At 42.0% G+C, this 24,292-nt stretch overlaps 1 protein-coding gene across 12 annotated transcripts in view; it reads left to right on the forward strand.

The window, feature by feature from the left end:
• LOC100519166 (uncharacterized) overlaps positions 1 to 24,292 on the forward strand; it is a 191,758-nt gene that overhangs the window by 348 nt on the left and 167,118 nt on the right. For 8 of the 12 annotated variants that reach the window (XR_014840446.1, XR_014840445.1, XR_014840442.1 and 5 more), the window contains exons 2-3: positions 531 to 2,259; positions 2,471 to 2,514. The gene's annotated coding sequence lies outside the window, so the exon portion shown is untranslated. The remainder of the gene's footprint in view (positions 1 to 530; positions 2,260 to 2,470; positions 2,515 to 24,292) is intronic. The other 4 variants (XM_085017175.1, XM_085017173.1, XM_085017184.1 and 1 more) reach the window with 1 other exon arrangement.

Genomic DNA, 24,292 nt, shown 5'->3' on the forward strand with positions numbered 1-24,292 from the left:
TTTTGAGAGGCAGGAAGAGGGTGGATGGGATCCCTTGGAAAAGTGGAGGAGAGGTCCTAGGAAGGGTTGGGCCTGTGGGAGTGCAGATTCAGCCTACACCAGAGCCACAGCAATGCAGGATCCGAGCCGCGTCTGCAACCTACACCACAGCTCATGGCAACACCGGATCGTTAACCCACTGAGCAAGGCCGGGGATCGAACCCGCAACCTCATGGTTCCTAGTCGGATTCGTTAACCACTGCGCCACGACGGGAACTCCTCCTCTTATGATTTATGATTTTGGTGGTATAATTGTGCTTGGATGATTTTGTATCTTTACTGTACATATACCTTTACTGGTGAGCCTTGTCATTTGAGGTATTTGTGTTTCCTGTTGCTGTCTTGTCTTTTCTGCCTATAGAAGTTCCTTTAGTATTTGTTGTAAGGCTGGTTTAGAGTTGCTGAATTCTCTTAGCTTTTGCTTATCTGTGAAGTTTTTGATGTCTTCTTCAAATCTGAAGGAGAGGTCTTGCCCCTTTGTTCCAATCCAGGAACCCTTGTGAAGGCAACCAATCGTGGACCTCACTCTCCTGCAAGTCCCAGAGCAGGCTGGACAAATGTGGGACTTCCTAGGAGTTTACAGATGGAGGGACAGAAGCCAAGGGGAGGCCACAGAGCTGGCTTTGCCCCCACCATCCCTTGCCTGGACCCCCTTCCACCCGAGCAGCTTGGCCCAGGGCAACCCTTGCCCTCCCAGACTGCACACATCCTGTTTTAAGGATGCACAGCTTAAAACACGGTCGTGTGAGGTGAATGTGATAACCACTGCACTCCGGAAACCCTGCCCACATTAACAAAAGAAAAGTCAAAAACCATATGATCATCTCAATAGATGCAGAAAAAGCATTTGACAAAGCGCAACATCCAGTCATGTTCAAAACTCTCGCCGAAGTGGGTATAGAGGGAACATTCCTGAACATAAGCAAAGCCATTTATGACAAACCCACAGCAAATATAATACTCAATGGAGAAAAACTGAAAGCCTTCTCACTCATCTGGAACAAGAGAGGGATGCCCACTCTCACTACTGCTCTTTAACAGAGTTTTGGAAGTCCTAGCCACAGCAATTAGACAAACAAAAGACATAAAAGCCATCCAAAGAGGAAAAGAAGAGAGAAAAGTGTATGCAGACGACGTGATACTACACATAGAAAACCCTAAGGACTCAACCCAAAAGCTACTTGAACTGATTAATAAATTCAGCAAAGTAGCAGGATATAAGATTAACATTCAGAAATCAGTTGCATTTCTGTATACCAACAATGAAATATTAGAAAAGGAATACAAAAGTACAATACCTTTTAAAATTGCACCTCAAAAAATCAAATACCTCGGAATACATCTGACCAAGGAGGTAAAGGACTAATATGCCGAGAACTATAAAACTTTAATCAAACAAATTAAAGAAGATGTAAAGAAATGGAGGGATATTCTATGTTCATGTATTGGAAAATCCAATATTGTAAAAATGGCCGTACTTCCCAAAGCAATCTACAGATTCAATGCAATCCCTATCAAATGACCCATGACATTTTTCACAGAACTAGAACCAACAATCCAAAAATTTACGTGGAACCACAAAAGAAAGTCTATTCAGCAAGCATTGCTGGGAAACCAGGACAGCTGCATGCAAATCAGTGAAATTAGAACACACCCTCACACCATGTACAAAAATAAACTCAAAATGGCTGAAAGACTTAAATAGAGACAAAAAAAAAAAAAAAAGGATTTCCTGTTGTGGCGCAGTGGTTAACACATCCGACTAGGAACCATGAGGTTTCGGGTTTGATCCTTGGCCTTGCTCAGTGGGTTAACGATCCGGTGTTGCCATGAGCTGTGGTGAAGGTTGTAGACATGGCTTGGATCCTGCATTGCTGTGGCTCTGGTGTAGGCTGAATCTTACTGTCGTGGATTTTACCTGAAGTCCTCTATTCCCCCCAAAATGTATTTTTTCTTCATTTTCCTCCGGGCGGGAGAGTCTCCATAACAGCTCTGCACGAGGGGAGGACCCCAAGACAGCAGCCCAAGGAGGACAGGCATTCTCGTGAGACAGCCGGAATCCAGGTCTTCAGCTCCTCTGTGGTGCCGCAGGGGCTCCTGGGAGTCCGCCATCTTGTGGACAGTGAACGGCCAGCCGTCTGCTCTCTACTGGATCTGAAGACATCCCTGGGAGCAGAGCGGATGTTGGTAGCAGATTCCAGTATGGGAAGCTCAGAGAAGGTAAGCAGGGTGTCGGGGAGCCCCTGCCTGGGGTCCTCTGCAGCCGCCGTGTCGCTGGGGACTCGGTGTCCGTCCCTTGGTGTGGTGCTTGGAGCCGAGGGTGGTGGTGGACACCTGTGGTGGGGAGGACGGTCATGCCCAGGTGGGGCCAGGGGCCAAGTGGCTGCTGGGGTCACACTCACACAACTCACAGTCACTTCTAATTTTTCAGTTTCCAGATGGCAGATTATGGGATTTTTTTCCGCCTTCAAAATTGTGAGTTGACTTCCATTTTAAAAATTCCCTTACCTGTATCTATATTTATATCCATACATGTATCTCTCTGTATCTTACTGGTTCTGTTTATATTGTGTATATGCAGTAGCTATCATAGACTTTTTTTTTATATTGCAGAAACTTTTTATTTATTTATTTATTTATTTTTAAAGGTTTTTTAATATATAAGAAAATCATCTTAAACATTTCCCCCCATCTTCCCATATGGATAACTGCAGTAATTAGAAAGAATTTGGGGGAGATTGTAACATTATTGCATGTGAAATCTTAGTGAAAAAGTTCCCCTTTCCACCAGTCTTGACCTAAAACCAAGGTGACTTTTTTTTTTGGTATAATGATCATAGCAATCTAATTTCACAGGATTTCTATCCCATAGCCCAAGCATACCCCCCCCACCCCAAAAACTCTCTCCTCTGGAGACCATAAGTTTTTCAATGTCTGTGAGTCAGCATCTGTTCTGCAAAGAAGTTCCGTCTGTCCATTTTTCAGATTCCACATGTCAGTGAAAGCATTTGTCATCGGTGTCTCATTGTATGGCTGACTTCACTTAGAATGATAATTTCTAGGTCCATCCATGTTGCTAAAAATGCCAGTATTTCACTCCTTTTAATGGCTGAGTAATATTACATTGTGTATATGGACCACATCTTCTTGATCCACTCCTCTGTCAATGGACATTTAGGTTGTTTCCATGTTTTGGCTATTGTAAATAGTGTTGCAATGAACACCGGAGTACATGTGTTTTTGAGAGTCATGGTTTTCTCTGGATAGATGCCCAGGAGTGGGATTGCTGGATCAAATGGGAGTTCTATGTTTAGTTTTCTGAGGAATCTCCAAACTGCTTTCCACAGTGGTTGCACCAATGTGTAATCCCACCAACCATGTACTAGGGTTCCTTTTTCTCCATAGCCTCTCCAGCACTTCTTGTTTGTAGACTTTTTGATGCTGGCCATTCTGGCTGATGTAAGGTGGTACCTCAGAGTGGTTTTGATTTGCATCTCTCCAATAATGAGTGACGTTGAACATCTTTTCATGTGTTTCTTGGCCATCTGTATGTCTTCTTTGGAGAACTGTCTGTTTAGACCTTCTGCCCATTTTTGGATGGGGTTGTTTGATTTTTTGGTATTGAGCTGCAGAAGTTGCTTGTAAATTTTGGAGATTAATCCCTTGTCAGTTTATTCACTTGCAAAGATTTTCTCCCATTCTGTGGATTGTCTTTTTGTGTTGTTTAGGGTTTCCTTTGCTGTGCAGAAACTTTTACGTTTGATTAGGTCCCATTTGTTTATTTTTCTTTTTATTGTCAATATTCTGATAGGTGGATCTGGGAAGATGTTGCTGTCATTTATGTCAGAGAGTGTTTGGCCTTAGTTTCCTCTAAGAGTCTTACAGTGTCTGACCTTATATCTGGGTCTTTAACCCATTTTGAGTTTATTTTTGTGTATGGTGTTAGGGAGTGTTCCAATTCATTTGTTTCCATGTGGCTGTCCAGTTTTCCCAGAACCACTTATTGAACAAGCTGTCCTTTCTCCGCTGTATATTCTTGCCTCCTTTGTCATAGATGAGTTGGCTGTAGGTGCGTGGGTTGAATTCTGGCCTTTCTATCCTGTGCCACTGATGTATATTTCCATCTTTGTACCAGTACCATATGGTTTTGATGATTATTGCTTTGTAGTGTAGTCTGAAGTTGGGGAGCCTGATTCCTCCAGCTCCATTTCTCTTTTTCAGGATGTCTTTAGCTAGTCTGGGTCTTTTGTGCTTCCAAACAAACTTTAAAATATTTTGTTCGAGTTCTGTGAACAATGTCCTTGGTAATTGGATTAGGGATTGCATTGAATCTGTAGATTGCCTTAGGTAGTATAGTCATTTTGATAATATAACTCTTCCAATCCAAGAGCATGAGCATGAGAATCTTTCCATCTGTTTGTGTCACCTTTGAATTCTTTCATCAGTGTCTTATAGTTTTCAGAGTACAGGTATTTTGTCTCTTTAGGTAGTTGACTACTAGGTATTTTATTCTTTTGGATGTGATGGTAAACGAGATTGCTTCCCTAATTTCTCCTTCTGATCTTTCATTGTTAGTGTATAGAAATGCTATCAATTTCTGTGTATTAATTTTGTATCCTGTGACTTTGCAAAATTCATGGATGAGCTCTAACAGTTTTCTGGTCGAGTTTTTAGGATGCTCTAGGTATAGTATCGTGTCATCTGCAAATAGGGATGGTTTTACTTCTTCCTTTCCAAGTTGGATTCCTTTTATTAATTTTACTTCTCTGATTGCAGTGGCTAGGACTTCCAGAACTATATTGAAGAGTAGTGGTGAGAGCAGACATCCTTGTCTTGTTCCTGATCTCAGTGGGAATTCTTTCAGCTTTTCACCATTGAGAATGATGTTCACTGTGGTTTTGTCATATTTGGCCCTTATTATGTTGAGGTAGGTTCCCTCTATGCCCACTTTCTGAAGGGTTTTTATCAGAATGGGTGTTGGAATTTGTCAAAGGCTTTTTCTGTGTCTATTGAGAGGATCATGTAGTTTTTATTCTTCAGATTGTTAATGTGGTGTATCACACTGATGGATTTGTGGCTATTGAAGAACGCTTGCATCCCTGGGATAAATCCCACTTGATCATGATGTACAATCCTTTTAATGTATTGTTCGATCCGGTTTGCTAGTATTTCATGGATGATTTTTTCATCAATATTCATCAGTGAAATGGATGTATAGTTTTCTTTTTTTGTGGTATCTTTGTCAGGTTTTGGTGTCAGGGTGATGGTGGCCTCATAGAATGAGTTTGGGGGCATCCCTTCCTCTGCAGTTTTTTGAAATAGTTTCAGAAAGAGAGGTGTTAGCTCTTCTCTAAATGTTTGATAGAATTCGCCTGTGAAGCCATCTGGTCCTGGACTTTTGTTTGTTGGAAATTCTTTAATCACAGTTCCAATTTTGGTTCTTGTGATGGGTATATTCATCTTTTCTATTTCCTCTTGGTTTAGTCTTGGAAGATTGTGCTTTTCTAAGAATGTGTCCATTTCTTCTAGCTTTTCCATTTTATTGGCCTATAGTTGCATATAGTCCCTTATGATCCTTTGTATTTCTGTGATGTCCATTGTTACTTCTCCTTTTTCATTTCTAATTTTATTGATATGAGTCCTCTCTCTTTTTTGCCTGATAAGTCTGGCTAGGGGTTTATCAATTTTGTTGATCTTTTCAAAGAACCAGCTTTTCATTTCATTGATCTTTTCTATGTTCTTCTTGGTTTCTATTTCATTGATTTCTGCTCTGATCTTTATGATATCTTTCATTCTACTAACTTTAGGCCTTGTCTGCTCTTTTCTCTCAAGCTGCTTTAGATGCAAATTAGGTCTGTTTATTTGAGATTTTTCCTGTTTCCTGAGGTGGTCTTGTATTGCTATAAACATTTCCTCTTAGAACAGCTTTTGCTGCATCCCATATGTTTTGGAGTGTCGTATCTTCATTGTCATTTGCTTCTAGGTATTTTTATTTTATTTATTTTATTTTATTATTATTATTTTTTTTGTCTTTTTGCCATTTCTTGGGCCGCTCCTGCGGCATATGGGAGGTTCCCAGGCTAGGGGTCTAATCGGAGCTGTAGCCGCCAGCCTACGCCAGAGCCACAGCAACGCGGGATCCGAGCCGCGTCTGCAACCTACACCACAGCTCACGGCAACGCCGGATCGTTAACCCACTGAGCAAGGGCAGGGACCGAACCTGCAACCTCATGGTTCCTAGTCGGATTCGTTAACCACTGCGCCACGACGGGAACTCCTCCTCTTATGATTTCTGATTTTGGTGGTATAATTGTGCTTGGATGATTTTGTATCTTTACTGTACATATACCTTTACTGGTGAGCCTTGTCATTTGAGGTATTTGTGTTTCCTGTTGCTGTCTTGTCTTTTCTGCCTATAGAAGTTCCTTTAGTATTTGTTGTAAGGCTGGTTTAGAGTTGCTGAATTCTCTTAGCTTTTGCTTATCTGTGAAGTTTTTGATGTCTTCTTCAAATCTGAAGGAGAGTCTTGCTGGGTAAAGTGATCTTGGTTGGAGGTTTTTTTCTTTAATCACGTTAAGTATATCATGCCACTCACTTCTGGCCTGCAGGGTTTCTGCTGAAAAATCTCCCAATAACCTTATTGGGGTTCCCTTGTATGTTACATGTTTCTTTTCCCTAGCTGCTTTCAAGATTTTCTCTTTGTCTTTAATTTTGGTCAGTCTGATTAATATGTGTCTTGGTGTATTCCTCCTTGGGTTTATTTTATATGGTACTCATTGTGCTTCCTGGATTTGAGTGAGTGTTTCCTTTCCCATGTGAGGAAAGTTTTTGGCTGTTATGTCTTGGAATATTTTTTCTGTCCCCTTCACTCTCTCTTCTCCTTCTGGCACCCCTATAATATGGATGTTGGTGCATTTAACATTGTCCCAGAGTTCTCTGAGACTCTCTTCATTTGTTTTCAGTCTTTTTCTCTTTTCTGTTCTGCATCCGTAATTTCCACTAATCTGTTTTCCACCTCACTTATTCATTCTTCTGCCTCCTTTATTCTGCTGCTAGCTGCTTCTAGTGAATTTTTTATTTCATTTATTGTATTTTGCATATCTTAAGTTTTATATCTTGTATCTCTTTGCTCTGTGTGTCCTGTAAGTTATCCATCTTTGCCTCCAGTTTATTTCCAATGTCTTGCATCATCTTCAGCATCAACAACCTGAAGTCATTTTCTTGGAGGCTGAGAATCTCCTCATCGCTTAGCTGATTTTCTGGGGTTTTTCCTTTCTCCCCCATCTGAGTTATAGTTCTCTGTCTTTTCATTTTTATAGGTTTTTGGTGTGGTGACCTTTTTACAGATAATAGGGCTGTAGCCTCTCTTACTTCTGGTGTCTGCCCCCCTTGTGGCTGAAGTCAGTATGGGGGCTTTCTGTAGGCTTCCTGGTGGGAGGGCTGATGCCTGCCCACTGGTAGGTGGAGCTGATTGTAATCCCTCTGGTGGGTGGGACTTAGTCTCTGGATGGGATTAGAGGCAGCTGTGTCCCTGAGGGGTCTTTAGGTAGCCTGTTTACTGATGGGCAGGGCTGTGATACCACCTGGATTGTTGTTTGCCCTGGGGCTTCTCAGAGCTGACTGACAGCTCAGCAAGATTTTCCCAAAATGGCCACCTCCAGAGAAAGGCAACTGCTGAATATTCCTGAGAGCTTTGCCTTCAATGTCCTTCCCTCACAACAAGCCACATTCATCCCTGTTTTCCCAAGATGTCCTCCAAGAACTGCAGTCAGGTTTGACCCAGATTCCTATGGAGACCTCGCTTTGCCCTGGCCCCCAGGGCATGTGGAAATCTATGTGTGCCTTTTAAGAATGGGGCCTCCATTTCCCCCAGTCCTGTGGAGCTCCTGTACACAAGCCCCACTGGCCTTCAATGCAAGGTCCTCCAGGAGCTCTTTCTACCATTGCCAGATCCCCACAGGTGAGAGTTTTATGTGGGGCTCAGAACTCTCACTCCTGTAGGTGAGCCTCTGTGAACCAGTTAGTTTCCAGTCTGTGGGGCTTCCCACCCAGGAAGTATGGAGTTGTTTATATCATGAAATAGCCCCTCCTATCTCTTGATGTCATCTCCTCTTTTTCTTCTGGAGTAGGATATCTTTTTTATGGTTTTCAGTCCATTTAGATGGAGACTGCTCAGTCTTTATTTGTGAATTTTGTTGTTTTTAGGAGAGAAGTTGAGCTCCAGTCTTTCTATTCCACTATCTTAATCCCATCTCCTCACTATGGATTTTAAATTTAATTTTGCGGGAGTTCCCGTCGTGGCGCAGTGGTTAACGAATCCGACTAGGAACCATGAGGTTGCGGGTTCGGTCCCTGCCCTTGCTCAGTGGGTTAACGATCCGGCGTTGCCATGAGCTGTGGTGTAGGTTGCAGACGCGGCTCGGATCCCGCGTTGCTGTGGCTCTGGCGTAGGCCGGTGGCTACAGCTCCAATTGGACCCCTAGCCTGGGAACCTCCATATGCCGCGGGAGCGGCCCAAAAAATAGCAACAACAACAACAAAAGACAAAAAAAGACAAAAAAAAAAATTAATTTTGCATTAAGTTGGAAGACCAACCGTCTTCTCTATTCTGTGTACTGTATTTCTTTTTTGTTTGTTATTATTTTATTTGTTTTTTAAATAGTTACTTCTCCAATACCTTTTTTCTTTGTCCTGTACAGCATGGTGTCCCAGTTACACCTCCATGTACACATTCTGTTTGTTAGATAACTACTCTGTCTCATTTTTTTTTTTTTTTTTTTTTTTTTTTTTTTTTTTTGTCTTTTGTTGTTGTTGCTATCTCTTGGGCCGCTTCCGAGGCATATGGAGGTTCCCACGCTAGGGGTTGAATCGGAGCTGTAGCCACCGGCCTACGCCAGAGCCACAGCAACGCAAGATCCGAGCCGCGTCTGCAACCTACACCACAGCTCACGGCAACGCCGGATCGTTAACCCACTGAGCAAGGGCAGGGACTGAACCCGCAACCTCATGGTTCCTAGTCGGATTCGTTAACCACTGCGCCACGATGGGAACTCCTGTCTCATTTTTAATTGTATTCCTTAGTTTTTCGGTGTGGGCCAGATGAGTTATTTATATATTTTGGAGATTAATTCCTTATCAGATGTAGGATTTGCAAACATTCTTTTCCCACTCAGTAGGTTGCTTTTTAATTGGTGAGTTCCTTTGCTCTGCAGAAGCTTTTTAGTTTGATGTAGCTCTCCTTGCTTATCTTAGCTTTTGTTGCCTTTGCTTCTGGAGGCAGACCCAAAACATCATTGACAAGACCTGTGTCAAGGAGCTCATCTGTGCTATCTTTGAGCAATTTTATGTTTTCAGGTTCTGCATTCATGCCTTTAATCCATTTTGAGTTAATGTTTTAGATATGGTGTAAGACAGTAGTCTAATTTCATTCCTTTGTATGTGTATATGGATCACATATACACATCCTTTTCAGATTTTCTGGGGAAGAGTCTATAATGCCCAACAAATTCTCATATTTTTATTGCAAGAACAGATAAATAGTCACAGCCCTATAACTTAGAGGACATTTGGAAATGCTGCATTTTGTGCTATAGCTATAGGCTGTGTTTTTGAAAGATTAAGGTGGCAAGCTGTTTTGCCCAAATCTGTGTCTTAAGTTATGGAATTTGGAGGGTATACTTTGAGTCAAAATAAGCAAAACCAAATGTGACTTCTGTTATGCTTAATTGTATATGTCAATTGGACTGGCTAGGGTATGCCCTACTAGTTGGTAAAAGAATTTTAGTGTGTCTGTGAGGGTATTTCTGGTAGAGATTAGCATTTGAATCAGTAGACGAAGTAAAGAAGATTGCCCTCCGCAATGCGTGTGGGCATCATCCAACCTGATGAGAGTCTAAATAGAAGACAAAGGTGAAGAAGAAGATATTTTCTTTTGGTCATGACCTGGGTCATCCATCTCTTGTCTTGGATATTGGTGCTCCTGGATTTTAGACCCTCAGACCAGATCGGGACATCCACCACAGAGTCTCAGATTCTCAAGTCTTTGGGCTCAGGTTTACAGCATTAGCTTAATTGGTTCTCAGCCTTCAGACTTGGACTACATTGTACATTGGTTTTTGGCTTTCCTGGTTCTCTTGCTTACAACATCAAATTGTGTGTACTCCTGCTTTTGTATGAAAAATTTATATATGTCTATTAATTTTGGGGTCTAATGTGTCATTAAAGGCCAGCATTTCCTTATTGATTTTGTCTGAATGATCTGTTCATTGATGTAAGTGGGGTGCTAAAGCCCCCTACTTTTATTGTGCTACTATCATGATTTCCATTTGTGTTTGATTGTTTTTGCCTTGTGATTTGAGGTGGGCCTCTGTTGGTTGCCTATGTATTTACAACTATATCTTCATTTTGGTTGGATCTGTTATCATGTGTTGACATTCTGTGTCTCTTCTTAGAGTCATTGTTTTAAAGTATATTTTATCTGATATAGGTATTGCTATTCCAGCTTTCTTTTCTTTTCTTTTCTTTTCTTTTTTTTTTTTTTTGCCTTTTCTGGGGCCGCACCGGCAGCATATGGAGGTTCCCAGGCTAGGGGTTGAATCAGAGCTGTAGCCTACAACCCACTGAGCAAGGTCAGGGATCGAACCTGCAACCTCATGGTTCCTGGTCAGATTCATTAACCACTGTGCCACGATGGGAACTCCTCCAGCTTTCTTTTCATTTTCATATACATGGAATGCTTTTTCCATCCTCTTGCCTGAAGTGAGTTTCTCATAGACAGCATATATAAAAGTCTTGTTTTCCTTTAATTCAGCCACTCTGTGTCTTTTTTTAAATTTTTATTTGAGTATAGTTAACTTACAGAGTTGTTAGTTTCAGATGGACAGCAATATAGGTCAGTTATACATGTTCATATATCCATTCCTTTTCAGATTCTATTCCCATGTAGGTTATCACACAGTACATAGTAGATTTTCCTGTACTATACAGTAGGTCCTTGTTATCCGTTTTTTTTAAAGAAATTATTTACATTACAGTTGACTTCTTATGTTCTGTCAATTTCTGCTATACAGCACAGTGACCTAGTAATACACATATATGCATTCTTTTTCTCACATTATCCTCCATCGTGTTCCATCACAAGTGATTGGATATAGTTCTATGTGCTATACAGTGGGACTCATTGCTTGTCCACTCCAAATGCATCTACTAACCCCAAACTCCCAGTCCTTCCCATGCCCTCCCCAACTCTTTGGCAACCACATGTTTGTCCTCCCTGTCCATGAGTTTGTTTCTTTATGTAGATGGGTTCGTTTGTCCCATATATTAGATTCCAGATATAAGTGACATCATATGGAATTTGTCTTTCTCTTTTGGACTACCTTCACTTAGTATGAGAGCATTCATGTTGCTGCAGATGGCATTATTTTGTTCTTTTCTATAGCTGAGTAGTAGTCCATCATGCATATGTACCACATCTTCGTTTATCTATGGACACTTAGGTTATTTCCATGTCTTGGCTGTTGTGAATAGTGCTGCAATGAATATAGGGGTGCCTGTATCTTTTTCAATGAAAGTTTTGTCCTGATATAGGCCCAGGAGTGCGATTGCTCAATAATATGGTAGTTCTATGTTTAGTTTTCTGAGATACATCCATTCCATTTTCCATATTGATTGTAACAGTGTACATTCCCACTAAAAGTGTAGGAGGGTTCCCTTTTCTCCACACCCTTTCCAGCATTTTTGATTTGTAGACTTGTTAAGTATTAGCCATTCTGACTGGTGTGAGGTGGTACCTCATGGTAGTTTTGATTTGCATGTCTCTAATCATTAGTGATGGTGAGAAACTCTTCATGCGCCTCTTGGCCATCCATATGTCTTCTTTGGAGAAATGTCTGTGTAGGTCTTCTAACAGTTTTTCAGTTGGGTGGTTTTTTAGCTGTTGAGTTGTGTGAATTGTTTGTATATTTTGCAGATTATGCCCTTGTCAGTTGCCCCATTTGCAACTACTTCCATACATTCTGTTGCTTGTCTTTTTTTTATGGTTTCCTTTGCTGTGCAAAAGCTTGTCCATTTGATTAGGTCCATTGGTTTATATATGTCTTTATGTCTGTTGCCTTGGGAGAATGACCTAAGAAAACATTTGTATGGTTGATGTCAGAGAATGTTTTGACTGTGTTCACTATGAGGCATTTTATAGTGTCTTGTCTTAGGTTTAAGTCATTAAGCCATTTTGAGTTTATTTTTGTACATGGTGTGAGGTGGTGTTCTGGTTTCATTGATTTACATGCAGTGCTCGAATTTTCCAAGCACCACTTGCTGAAGAGAGTATCTTTTTCCCATTTTGTTTTATTTTATTTTATTTATTTTGTTTTGTTTTGTTTTTGTCTATTTAGGGCTGCTTTTGTGGCACATAATGTCCATGTATTGGATGTTGTCAATTTAGCTGCCATGAGCATAGGGGTGCATATAAATTTTTTTAAAAAAATGTATATCGCCTATTGACAGGTCATGATTCAGCACTCCCTTTGTGAGCTGCACAGTCTTCATTTGTCCATTGGAGCAGAATTCATGGATCCCATCCCCTCCCATAAAAATTTGTGTTGTTTCCAATCCCCTACTGTGTGAACTCATGCTGTGAAGGATTCACATGAAAAACATGTTTAAAGATTTGAGCACAAATTTTAGTGGGATCAACTCTAAGGAACCACAATGCTAGGAAGGGGGTGCACCCCTGGGACTTTGCTGGGTCTTGCACACCATTCTTCCAGAGTGGACTGTTTGTTCATGATTCCCTCTCAGAGATCTCCTGGGGTGCTCTGCATCCTCACATTGTCTCCTGGGCTGGTGGTCACCCACCTAAAAACCTGCCAGATTGATGATAACCAATGCTGTCTCCGTAATGTTTACATTTGTATGTGTCCTCCTCTGAGTGGTCAGGCATCTCTAACAGAGACTAGCCATGTGCATGGCCTCTTGTTGGAATTGCATGTGTTTGCTCTGTTTCTTATTAGAACATATGTTTTTGAGAGGATTTTGGAGCACAGGCATGCTCAGGCCTTCTCTGCTCTCTTAAAATATGTGGGCAGAGACAGAAAGCCCGAGTTTATATGGTTTCATTCCAGGAAACAGCCAGAATAGGGAAAGATGCAGAGAAAGAAAGAGGATTCGAAGTTTTCAGGGGCTGGGGGATGGGGGAATGGGGACTCCGCTTTGGTTTTATTTTGGGGAATGAAATAGTCTGAAGCTTGACAGTGGTGATGGTGACACACATTGGGAATGCATCTGAGTGACACCATTTAAAATGGAAAATGCTTCAATGTTATTATTTTAAACTTAAATTTTATTATTATTACTATTATTTCTAATGTTTTATTTTGAACTTAAATATACAGAACCTAAATAACGTGACAGAAAGAAAGAAAGAAAGAATCAAATAAATAAAAACACAGAAAATATGCCATGTAGAATGAAGTAAAGATTGGGTTGGGGAGTGCATTGATGGTGTGGAAATAGAGCTGACAGTGAGAGTGGTTGCAGAGCCATTGGGCCCATGGGCTCAGTGACTGCTGACGTGGCTCCTACCAGTGCAGAAACAGGAGTAATAGTAGTTCCAGGTTCACCCACCAGGGATATTAGTTCTGGACCTGGATCTTGGTCTCGTGCAAGCCCAGGAGCACATTCTCTCTTGAGGGGTGGTCAGTCCTCATTGGGCTGATGGTCTAATGCAGGAACAGGTGCTGGTTCTCCCTGCAGGAGCTGGGAATCCTGGCCAGGCTCTGGGTCTCCTCCAGCATCAGTTGCAGTTTCTTCTTGTTGCTGTGGATCCTGACCTTGTTGTGGATCTCCTGCAGGAGCAGGTGCAAGTTCCCCCTGCAGGGGTTGTGGATACTCTCTTGCCTCTGCGTTTCCTGCAGGGACAGATGCAGACTCAGGTGTGAACTGGCCCTCAGTGAGGGGCTCACCAGTCCATCACTCACAGAGAGAGATTGAGTGTCCCCATCAACCAGACCATTGCCAAGCTCTGGTGTGGGGATCTGCACCCACAAGACCAGCAGTCAGTCCATCCCAGAGGTATCAGAGTCCCGTCTGGCCATCCTCACTGCTGCTTCTGCCCACACAACCTTCTTCCAAATCAGGTCCATATGTGTGTCTGTTCAGATATCCACCCAGGTAGAAAGAGATATTCCTAGAGGACTTGAGATAAAGCTTGGCCTGAAGGGCACTGCTCTAGCTCTCCATATCCTCAAGCATCCAGCTTTGACCTGGGCTTTGGACATGACTGGTCCACGAGGCTTCTGACCTGTCATCAGCCTAGAGGCAGACCCACCCCTCCTAAACCCTCCCTGCCCCCACCTCCACACATACTGGGAGGGCAGAGAGGGCTACATAGCTGAGATCAGAGTAGTGGCGAGGCCTGGACTTTCCTACCCTTGGGCTCTCTTGGGCCATTGGTTTCCTCCAGGCAAAGGGCCGTAGGAATCTCAAGTGAGACCTGACCCAGTGCCTACAACCATCAAAACCAGCTGTTACTGCTGGCTTCCCCAAGGCCACAATAGCACATGTTCCCTTGAGGTTCTCCAATGAATTGAACTGTGAAGGGGTCTTGTCTAGAATGAGGGTGACTGGTTACCCAGGTTGCAAGTTCTCTTGGCCTTTTTTGCCAGGGAAGTGATGTCACTGCCTGAGTCTCCTTACCCAGGCTTCCTCCTTACAGAAACATACACAAAGACACATCTGGGATGCTGCCTGCTCACCCCGGACTGCAGGCCAAGTCCAAGCCCATTGACACCCACACAGCCCATCCCCAAATCTCTGGGAGGCCTGGATGCCACCAGGGCCCCAACTCTGAGGATGCAATTGGCTTCAGACCTGGCTTCTCCTGATTACCAGTCATGTGAGCCTGGACCAGCTACATTCCTTTCAGGATCTCCCCATCCTCCCTCTGTACAGTGGAGGTCATTCCACCCTCTACTTCCCATGGAAGCCATCGGGTACATAGAACGAGAACAACAGACAGTGCCTTTAAAACCCATTGGGCTGGTAATGCCATGGAGCTCATGCCCAGACTTGGCAAAGGAAAGGTGACTTAAAGGGCTGGCATAGCCCAAAATACAAGAGAGACAGGCCTGGGTCTGCTCTAGGATCTAGGAAAAGTCCCATTTCTTCCTATTTCCTAGTCCCCCCATGGTAGGGTTGACATTCAGTAAAATTAAGAGATCACTCCTCTGGCACACAACCTTCCAGGTGCACCTGTTATATTTGGGTTCAAGTCCAAGTGTCTCTTCTCAGCCTTTGTGGCATGCTGCCCCCACAGTGGCTCCTGGGGCATTCTTGCTTCCAGGTCAAACATCCACATGTAACCCTCACCTTTCCAGAGTGGATGGACTCTGGTGACTGGGTTCTAACATATACATAAGCACAGGGAAATTGTGGGAGTTCTACTAGCTCCCCTTTCCCTGTGTTCATTCTTTCTGTCTCTCGGTGCTCTTTCTCTCTGACTCTGTCTTTTTTTCTGGCTTTGTTTTTGTCTGTCATTCTTTTTCTGTTCCTACTCTCTGAACCCGCCCCACCTCTTTCACAAATAAATTCACAAATCAGTGAAGATTTTGTTGACCTCTTTATGTTGGATATTGTCAGTTAAGTTGCCATGAGCTTATGGGTGCATGTAACTTTTTTTAAAGGTATTATAGTTGATTTACAATGTTTTGTCAGTTTCTGCTCTCATATCATCCACCCTCCTGTTCCATTCCAAGTGATTGGATAGAGTTCCCTGTGATATGCAACAGGATCTCATTGCTTATCCACTCCAAAGGCAATAGTTTACATCTACTAACCTCAAAGGCACATGCCATCCCACACCCACCCCCTCCTCCTTGGCAACCGCAAGTCTCTTCTATATGTCCATGAGCTTGTTTCTTTTCTGTAGGTAGGTTCATTTGTGCCATATGTTAGATTCCAGATATAAGTGAAACCATATGGTATTTGTCTTTCTCTTTCTGACTTCTTCACATGGTATGAGAGCCTCTAGTTCCATCCCTGTTGCTGCAAGTGACATTATTTAGTTCTTTTTTGTGGCTGAGTACTGTTCCACTGTGTATAGCTACCACTTCTTAATCCTTTCATGCGTCAGTGGACTTTTAGGTTGTTTCTATGTCTTGGCTCCTGTGAATAGTGCTGCAGTGAACACATTGGTGCATTTATCTTTTTTAATGAAAGCTTGTTCCAGATATGTCCTGGAGTGGGATGGTTGGATCATATGATAGTTCTAGATTTAGTTTTCTGAAGTACATCCATACCATTTTCCATACTGGTTGTACCAATTTACATTCACACCCACAGTGTAGGAGGATTCTCTTTTATCCATACCCTCTCCAGCATTTGTGATTTGTAGACTTCTTTATAAATGGTAGCCATTCTGACTGGTGTGAGGTGGTATCTCATTGTCATTTTTTTATTTGCTTTTCTCTAATAGTGGTGATGTTGAGCAATTTTTCCTGTGTCAGTTGCCCATCTGTATGTTTTCTCTGGAGAAATGTCTATGTAGGTCTTTTCAGCCTGTTTGTCACTTGGGTTGTTTGATGTTTTGCTTTTGAGGTTGTGAGTTGTTGGTATATTTTGTAGATGAAGCCCTTGTCAGTTGCAGCCTTTGCAACTATTTTCTCCCATTCTGTAGGTTGTCTTTTTTATTTTGTCCTGGTTTCCTTTGCTGTGCAAATGCTTGTCAGGTTGCTTAGGTCCCATTGATCTATTTTTGTTTCTCTTTCTATTAATACCCTGATAGAATGGCCTAAGAAAATATTTGCATGGTCATTTGTAAGAGAATGTTTGCCTGTGTTCCTTTCTAGGTGTTTTAGAGTGTTTTGTCTTAGTTTTAAGTCATTGAGCCATTTTGAGTTTATTTTTGTGCACAGTGCAAGGGTGTGTTCTGGTTTCCTCAATTTACACCTAGCTCTCCAGTTTTCCCAGCACCCCCTGCTGAAGAGAATGTCTATTTCCAATTTTGTATTCGTGACTCCTTTGTTGAAAGTGAACTAACCTTAGGTATCTTTGTTAATTTCTGGACTCTCTACTGTGTTCCATTCATCTCCATGTCTTTCTTTTTTTTTTTTTTTTTTTTTTTTTTTTTTTTTTTTTTTTTGCAAGTACCACACTGACTTGATTACTGTAGCCTTGTAGTATTGTTTGAAGTCTGGGAAAGTTATGCATCTGGATGTTTGTTGATGTTGTTTTCCCTTAGAATTGTTTGTAGGTCATTCTCAGTCTTTTTTTTTTTTTTTTTTTTTTGTCTTTTTGCCATTTCTTGGGCCAATCCTGCGGCATATGGAGGTTCCCAGGCTAGGGGTCTAATCGGAACCATAGCCAACAGGCTATGCCAGAGCCACAGCAATACGGGATCCGAGCCACATCTACAACCTACACCACAGCTCACGGCAATGCTGGATCCTTCACCCACTGAGCAAGGCCAGGGACCGAACCCGCAACCTCATGGTTCCTAGTCGGATTTGTTAACCACTGCACCACGACGGGAACTCCATCCATTCTCAGTCTTTTTTAGTTCCACATAAATTTTCAGATCGTTTATTCTAGTTCTGTGGAAGATGTCATGGGTAATTGTCAAGGGATTGCATTAACCCTGCAGATTGCTATGGGTACTGTGGCCATTTTAACAATATGAATTCTTCCAATCAAGTCACATGGAATATCTTTCCATTTCTAAGTATCCACTTTAATTTTCTTGAGTAACGTTTAATAGTTCTCAGCATAAAAGTCTTTTACCTCCTTGGTCAGGTTTATTCCTAGGTATTCAATGTTGGTGGGGTTGATTTTAAAAGACTTTGTAGGAGTTCCCATCATGGTGCAGTAGTTAATGAATCTGACTAGGAATGATGAGGTTGCAGATTTGTTCCCTGGCCTTGCTCAGTGGGTTAAGGATCTGGCATTGCTGTGAGCTGTGCTGTGGGTCACAGACATGCCTGGGATCCTGCATTGCTGTGGCTCTGGAGTAGGCCAGTGGCTACAGCTCCAATTAGACCACCTAGCCTGGGAACCTCCATATGCTGTGGGAGCAGCTCAAGAAAAGGCAAAAAGACAAAAATAAATAAATAAATAAATAAATAAATAAATAAATGGCATTGTATTTTTATATTCCTTTTCTAATATTTCATTGTTAGTGTAGTGAAATGCAGCCAATTTCTGAGTGATAGTTTGTGTCCTGCAACTTGGCTAAATCCATCATTCAGTTAAAGTAGTTTTTGTGTGGAGCCCTTAGGGTTTTTGCTCTATGGTATCATGTCATCTGCATAGAGTCACAGTTTTACCTCTTGTTCTCCCTTTCATTTTGGTTTGTTTGTTTGCCGTGGCTCGGATTTCCAATACTAGGTTGAATAAAAGGGGTGAGAGAGGGCATCCTTGTCTGGTTCCATATTTTTATGGAAGGCTTTCAGCTTTTCTCCATTGAGGATTATATTGGATATAAAGATAATATACCTTTGTTATGTTAAGACATATTCCCTCTTTACTCAAATTGGTTAGAGTGTTTTTATCATGAATGGAAGATGGATTTTTTCCAAATGCTTTTGCTGTAGCTGTTGAACTTCTCTTGTAGTTTTTAACTCTCCTTTTTTTTAAAATGTGATGTATGACATTGAATATTTTGTATGTTTACCCATCCTTGTGAACATGGGTTGAATCCCACGTGGTCATGGTGTATGATCTTTTTTATATGTAGTTGGATTCAGTAGGCTAAAATTTTGTTGAGAATTTTTGCATCTAGATGGATCAAAGATATTGGCCTATAATTTTCTTTTTTTTTGTAATGTCATTGTCTTGTTTTGGTATGAGGGTGAAGGTGGCTTCATCGAATGTCTTTGGGAGTGTTCCTTGTTCTTGCACCTTTTTAGAAATTTAAGAAGGTTGGGTCTAACTTTCTTCTTGTGTGTTTGGTACAATTTGCTCCTGAAGCCATCACATCCTGGACTTTTGCTTGTAGTGAATGTTATTATTACATATTCAATTTCATTTTTGATGATAATTCTGTTCAACTTTATTTCTTCTTGACCTGGAGGCTTCGTGTCTCTCGAATGTTGACCATTTCTTCTGGGTTGTCAGATTTGTTGGCGTTATAATTGTTCTTCATATTCTCTTTTGGTTTTTTGTGTCTCTGTAGTATCTGTTGAGATGTCTTCTTTTTCATTTCTCACTTGGTTGATTTGAGTTCTTGCCTCTTTCTGGTGAGTCTGTCCAGAGTTTTGTCAGTTTTGTTTTACCCTTTCAAAGAACCACCTTGGTTCTCTTAATTTTTGCTGTTGTTTTTTTGAATCTCTATTTTCCTGATTTCCTCTCTGATCTTTATGATTTCCTTCCTTTTGAGGACTTTAGCTTTTGTTTGTTCTTCTTTTTCTAATGCTTTTAGGAGGTAGAAGATGATTTTCTTCTTCTTTGAGGAAGGCCTGTATTGTTATGAACTTCCCTCTAAGCATAGCTTTTGTGCATCCCATAGATTTTTGACTGGTTGTGTTTTCTCTGTCATTTGTCTCAAGGTATTTTTAAATTTCCCTTTGATTTCCTAATCAACCCATTGTGTGTGTTTAGTAGCATATTGTTTAGTCTCCATGTAGTCTTTTTTTTATCATCCTGTGGTTGATTTCTAGTTTCATGCCATTGTGATCAGAAAAGATGCCTGAAACAATTTCTCTACTCTGAAATTTTTGACTTTAGTTATATGCCCCCGTATGTGATGAGTCCATGAGAATATTCCACATGCACTTGAAAAGAGTGTATATTCTGCTATTTTTGGATGTACTGTATACGTTTGGGTGTAAAGTCCTGAAAATATCATTAAGTGTAATGTTTTTATTGTGTCATTTAGGATCTTGTTTGGCTTACTGATATTCGGTCCCAAAGACCTGTGCATTGATGTGAGTGGGGTGTTAAAATTTCCTCTAACCTTATTGTATTCCCATCAATTTGTCTATTTCTGTCTGTTAGTATTAATTGTATGTATTTGAGTGCTCTTATTTTAGAGGCATATATATTGATGATTGTAATATCTGCTTCTTACATTTTCCTTTTATCATTAGTGTCCTACTTTGTTGTTCTTTATGGCCTTTGTTTTAAAGTCTGCTTTGTCTAAAGTGAGTGTTACATAGACCTGCTTGCTTGTCTTTTCCATTCACATGAAATATCATTTTCCATTCCCTCACTTTCAGTTTATGTGTGTCTTTGCCCTCAGTTGAGTCTCTTGGAGGTGGCATATTGTAGGCTCTTTTTTTTTTTTTTCTTTAATCCAGTCTGCCACTCTGTCTTTTGATTGGAGCATTCAGTCCATTGATGTTTAAGGTGATTATTGAAAAATATGTCTTTATTGTGTTTTAAAACTTCTATCCCAGCTGATTTTGTGTTTCACTTTGTTTCATTCCTTTCTTATCTTTTTCTTTCTTTCATGGATGATTTCCTCTAATTTTAGGGTTATTTGCTCTCCTTTTTGGTTTTGGTGAATGTAGTGTTTGATTTGGATATTTGGTTGCCATGTTTTTCAAGTATGTTAACCCCTCCCATATCTGTTCATCAGTCCTAAACTGACATAAGAAATATTAAAAGGTCTTCTTTTTTTTTTTGTCTTTTTTCTTTGTTGTTGTTGTTGTTGTTGTTGCTATTTCTTGGGCCGCTCCCGCGGCATATGGAGGTTCCCAGGCTAGGGGTCAAATTGGAGCTGTAGCCACCGGCCTACGCCAGAGCCACAGCAACGCGGGATCCGAGCTGCGTCTGCAACCTACACCACAGCTCACGGCAACGCCGGATCGTTAACCCACTGAGCAAGGGCAGGGACCGAACCCGCAACCTCATGGTTCCTAGTCGGATTCGTTAACCACTGCGCCACGACGGGAACTCCTAAAAGGTCTTCTTTAAGTGAAAAAGAAAAGATTACAAGAAATAATGGGAGTTCCCGTTGCGGCTCATTGGTACCAAACCCGACTTGTATCCATGAGAACATGGGTTTGTTCCTTGGCCTCACTCAATGGATTAAGGACCTTGTGTTGCCCCAAGATATGGTGCAGGCTGGCAGCTACACCTCAATTGACCCCTAACCTGGGAACTGCCATAAGCCACAGGTGTAGCTCTAAAGAAGACAAAAGATAAATAAGAATGGATAGCAAGCAGAAAAATCCCACTTTAAAGGCAAAAAATGGAAGTTCCCATTGTGGCTCAGCAGGTTAAGAACCTAGCTCATATCCAGGAGGCTGCAGGGTTAATTCCTCACTGGCTTAAGGATCTGGTATAGGGGCAAGCTGCAGCACAGGTCACAGATGTGGCTCAGATCTAGCCTTTCTGTGTCTGTAGTGTGGTCCAGAAGCTGCAGCTGTGATTCCACCCCCAGCTCTGGTGTCAAATCATATGCTGTATTTGCAGCCCTAAAAAGAAAAAAAAAGTACTAAAGGCTGTGAATGACACCACTTAAATCAGCTGCTATGAATGTTTGAAAACAACAATTATAATATCAACTCCACCTATGACAAATAGTTAGGGGACAGATATGAAGATGGAAAAGAGGACATCAAAAACAGAAAACATGGGGGAGGGAGTAAAACAGTAGATCTTTTAGAACTTATTTGAACTTCAATGAGTATCAGATTAAAACAACTGAACATTGTTATACATCAACATATATGAAACCCAAGGTAACCATAAATCAAAATCCTCTAACAGATATGTAAAAACAAGGGAAAGGAACATCAGCTTAACACATGAGCTATGGGTTTTCAGCTCTAAGGTGGAGACACAGGAGGCCTGGTGTAGCTGCAGACAGGCAGGGTGGAGGCACCCCGGCAGCCCGGGCTGGTCTGAACCTGGATGGGGGCAAGCTTCAGGTCCCCTGGCTTCCTGGGGCTGTCTGTGGGATGGGGAGGCTGGGCCCCACTAGCACACTAAGCATCCTTTTCAAGCATACATGAGCATTAATCTGTGACAGCTCCTCTGCTGCTGTGGATCCTGGTTTGCTAGTCTCATCATTGTCAGTTAATATCCTGCTGGAATCTCTGCATATCAGTGAATGAAGGAGGTGGTCTCCACTTTCCTCATGAGCTAATATCCTGGGCAGGCTGTGGTTTCTTTGGGAGGCTGTTTTCCGCAACATCACTGAAAATCATTCCCAGTATTCTAAATTGGGAGAGTGTGGAAATCTGAGTTTGATGGTTGGTGGTTGGTTGGTTGTCTGGCTTGCTCCTTTGCATGCTGAGTGTTTGCACGTTGGAGCATTTAATAAGTTTTTGCATAAAAGGTACTTTGTGAAAACTCTGTTGCTTTTGGAACTTGCTTGATATTTTAAAGCAGTGATTCTATTTGTTTATTTATGTCTGAATGTATGTATGTAGGTATGTTTGTATAAAATCAGTGGGTTTTCATACATGTTTGGTGGAATTTGTGTTAGCTTTCCTAAGGTTTTCCAATGGGGTGCATTGCAGTCTTGGTTGGGGTGGTGATAGTGCTTGTGTCAGGTCATTGGGAAGAGGGAAAGGGGAGAGATGATCACAGTTGATGAAACAATGGGGCAGCCAATATCTAAGCTGTGTAGAGAGGAAAGAGAGGCCCATCAAGGGGATGGGGAGGGATCCATCAGTCACAGTCCAGGAAGAATTCAGGAGAGTCTGAGGTCCATGGAAGGAAAAAGGTGAGTGGTAGATCCTGGGGGAGAGAGAGTATGAAAAAAAAAAAGGAACCCATGCTCCTTGGATCCGCAGTTCTAATTAGATGCGAAAAATATGTTGTGCCTTCTGTAAGCAACTCCTTTTTTTTTTTTGAACGATGGAAGCAGTATCTATGTAGCTGTCTCAAGGGTTTAGCCCTATCTTGATCAGTATTATGCATGTATGACTTCATTTCTTGGTTTCGTTATTTGTGATAGACAGTGGTCAGATTCCTGAGGGAAGGAAACATGGTTTCATTCAACTTTGAATTGTGGACTGTGTTTGGCACAAGGGACCTGTAAAACAACACTTATGGTGAATGAATGACTGACTGATGGTTGCTGATTTAGGCCCCAAGTTCACAAATGAAAACAGAAAAACAACTTTCGCTATAGTGCTAGAACCATTGATCAAGTGCTTTGGCTCCTTGGTTGGCTTTGACCATGGAGTAGAGTGACCCATGTAGACTCTGTTTGTTAGATGGGTATGTGGAGCAGGTGATGGTACTGTAAGATGACTGAGCTGTAGATGGTGATATAGCCTTGCCCTTCCTAGGCTTCCCTTGAATGAAACCTGGTAGATGATCAGGGGACAAGAGTACTGATATGTGTTGCAAATGTTGAGGTTAGGTGAGCATCAGTGCTACGGACCATTTCCTGGGATGAGCTGAGCAAGCGGTTTTGGGGCTAAGGTTCAGGAGAGAGGCCCAAGGCAGCAAGATTCCTAGGACCTGGATCCACCTCTTGCAGGCTATCATTTTTGAGGTCAGACCAGGCAACTTGTTGGCTGGGTGTGCTTTTTGCAGGCACATGCCTCCCGCTGAGTGAACCAAGAAGTAAAGCAGGTCACAGGGCCAACTTGCTCTCCGAACACAGAGGAGGTTGGCTAAGGAACCAGGGCTGGGAACCAAGATCCCATTCCTCGGGTTCCAGGGACTAACTGTCCAAGTCTTTTTGGTGATGAGGTTGGGGATGCAGGCCCAAGGCCGCGGGAGTCATGTGCCACCCCCCTCCCCCACCCCGGTTCCACCACCTGTCCTGCTGGCTCTCTGCTTGTGCTATTGGCTCCCCATCCCTGGTTTCCTGCAGGTCATGTGTGGTCTGAGCATGTGTTCTGGTTTCATTGATGTGCATACAGCTGCCCAGGCTTCCCGGAAATACTTGCCGAAAAGACTTCTTCCCATTTTATGTTCTTGCCTCCTTTGCCGAAGATCAATGGACCATATGTGTCTGAGTTTGCTTCTGGGTTCTCTGCTCTGTTCCATTGGTCTCACCGCCTGTTTTGGTACCAGTGCCACACAGTCTTGATGACTGTGGCTTTGTGATATTGCCTGCAGTCTGAGAGAGTGATGCCTCCTGCTTGCAGTTTGTTCATCAAAATTGTCCTTGGTCTTTTGTGGTTGCACAGAAAGTTTTGGATTGCTTGTTCTAGTTGTGCGAAAAATGTCATGGGTAATGAGATAGAGATTGCATTGAATGCGTAAATTGCCCTGAGCATTGTGGCCATTTGTACAATATTAATTTTTCCAAGGGAGGAGCATGACATTGTTTTAGGAGATAGACATTAAGTAG

Source organism: Sus scrofa, chromosome 3 (genome assembly GCF_054392235.1).
Source record: "Sus scrofa isolate SSC_HxYL_T2T_F1_AM1 chromosome 3, Sscrofa_HxYL_maternal_Yorkshire_Landrace_v2.0, whole genome shotgun sequence".
Taxonomy (NCBI): Eukaryota; Metazoa; Chordata; class Mammalia; order Artiodactyla; family Suidae; genus Sus; species Sus scrofa.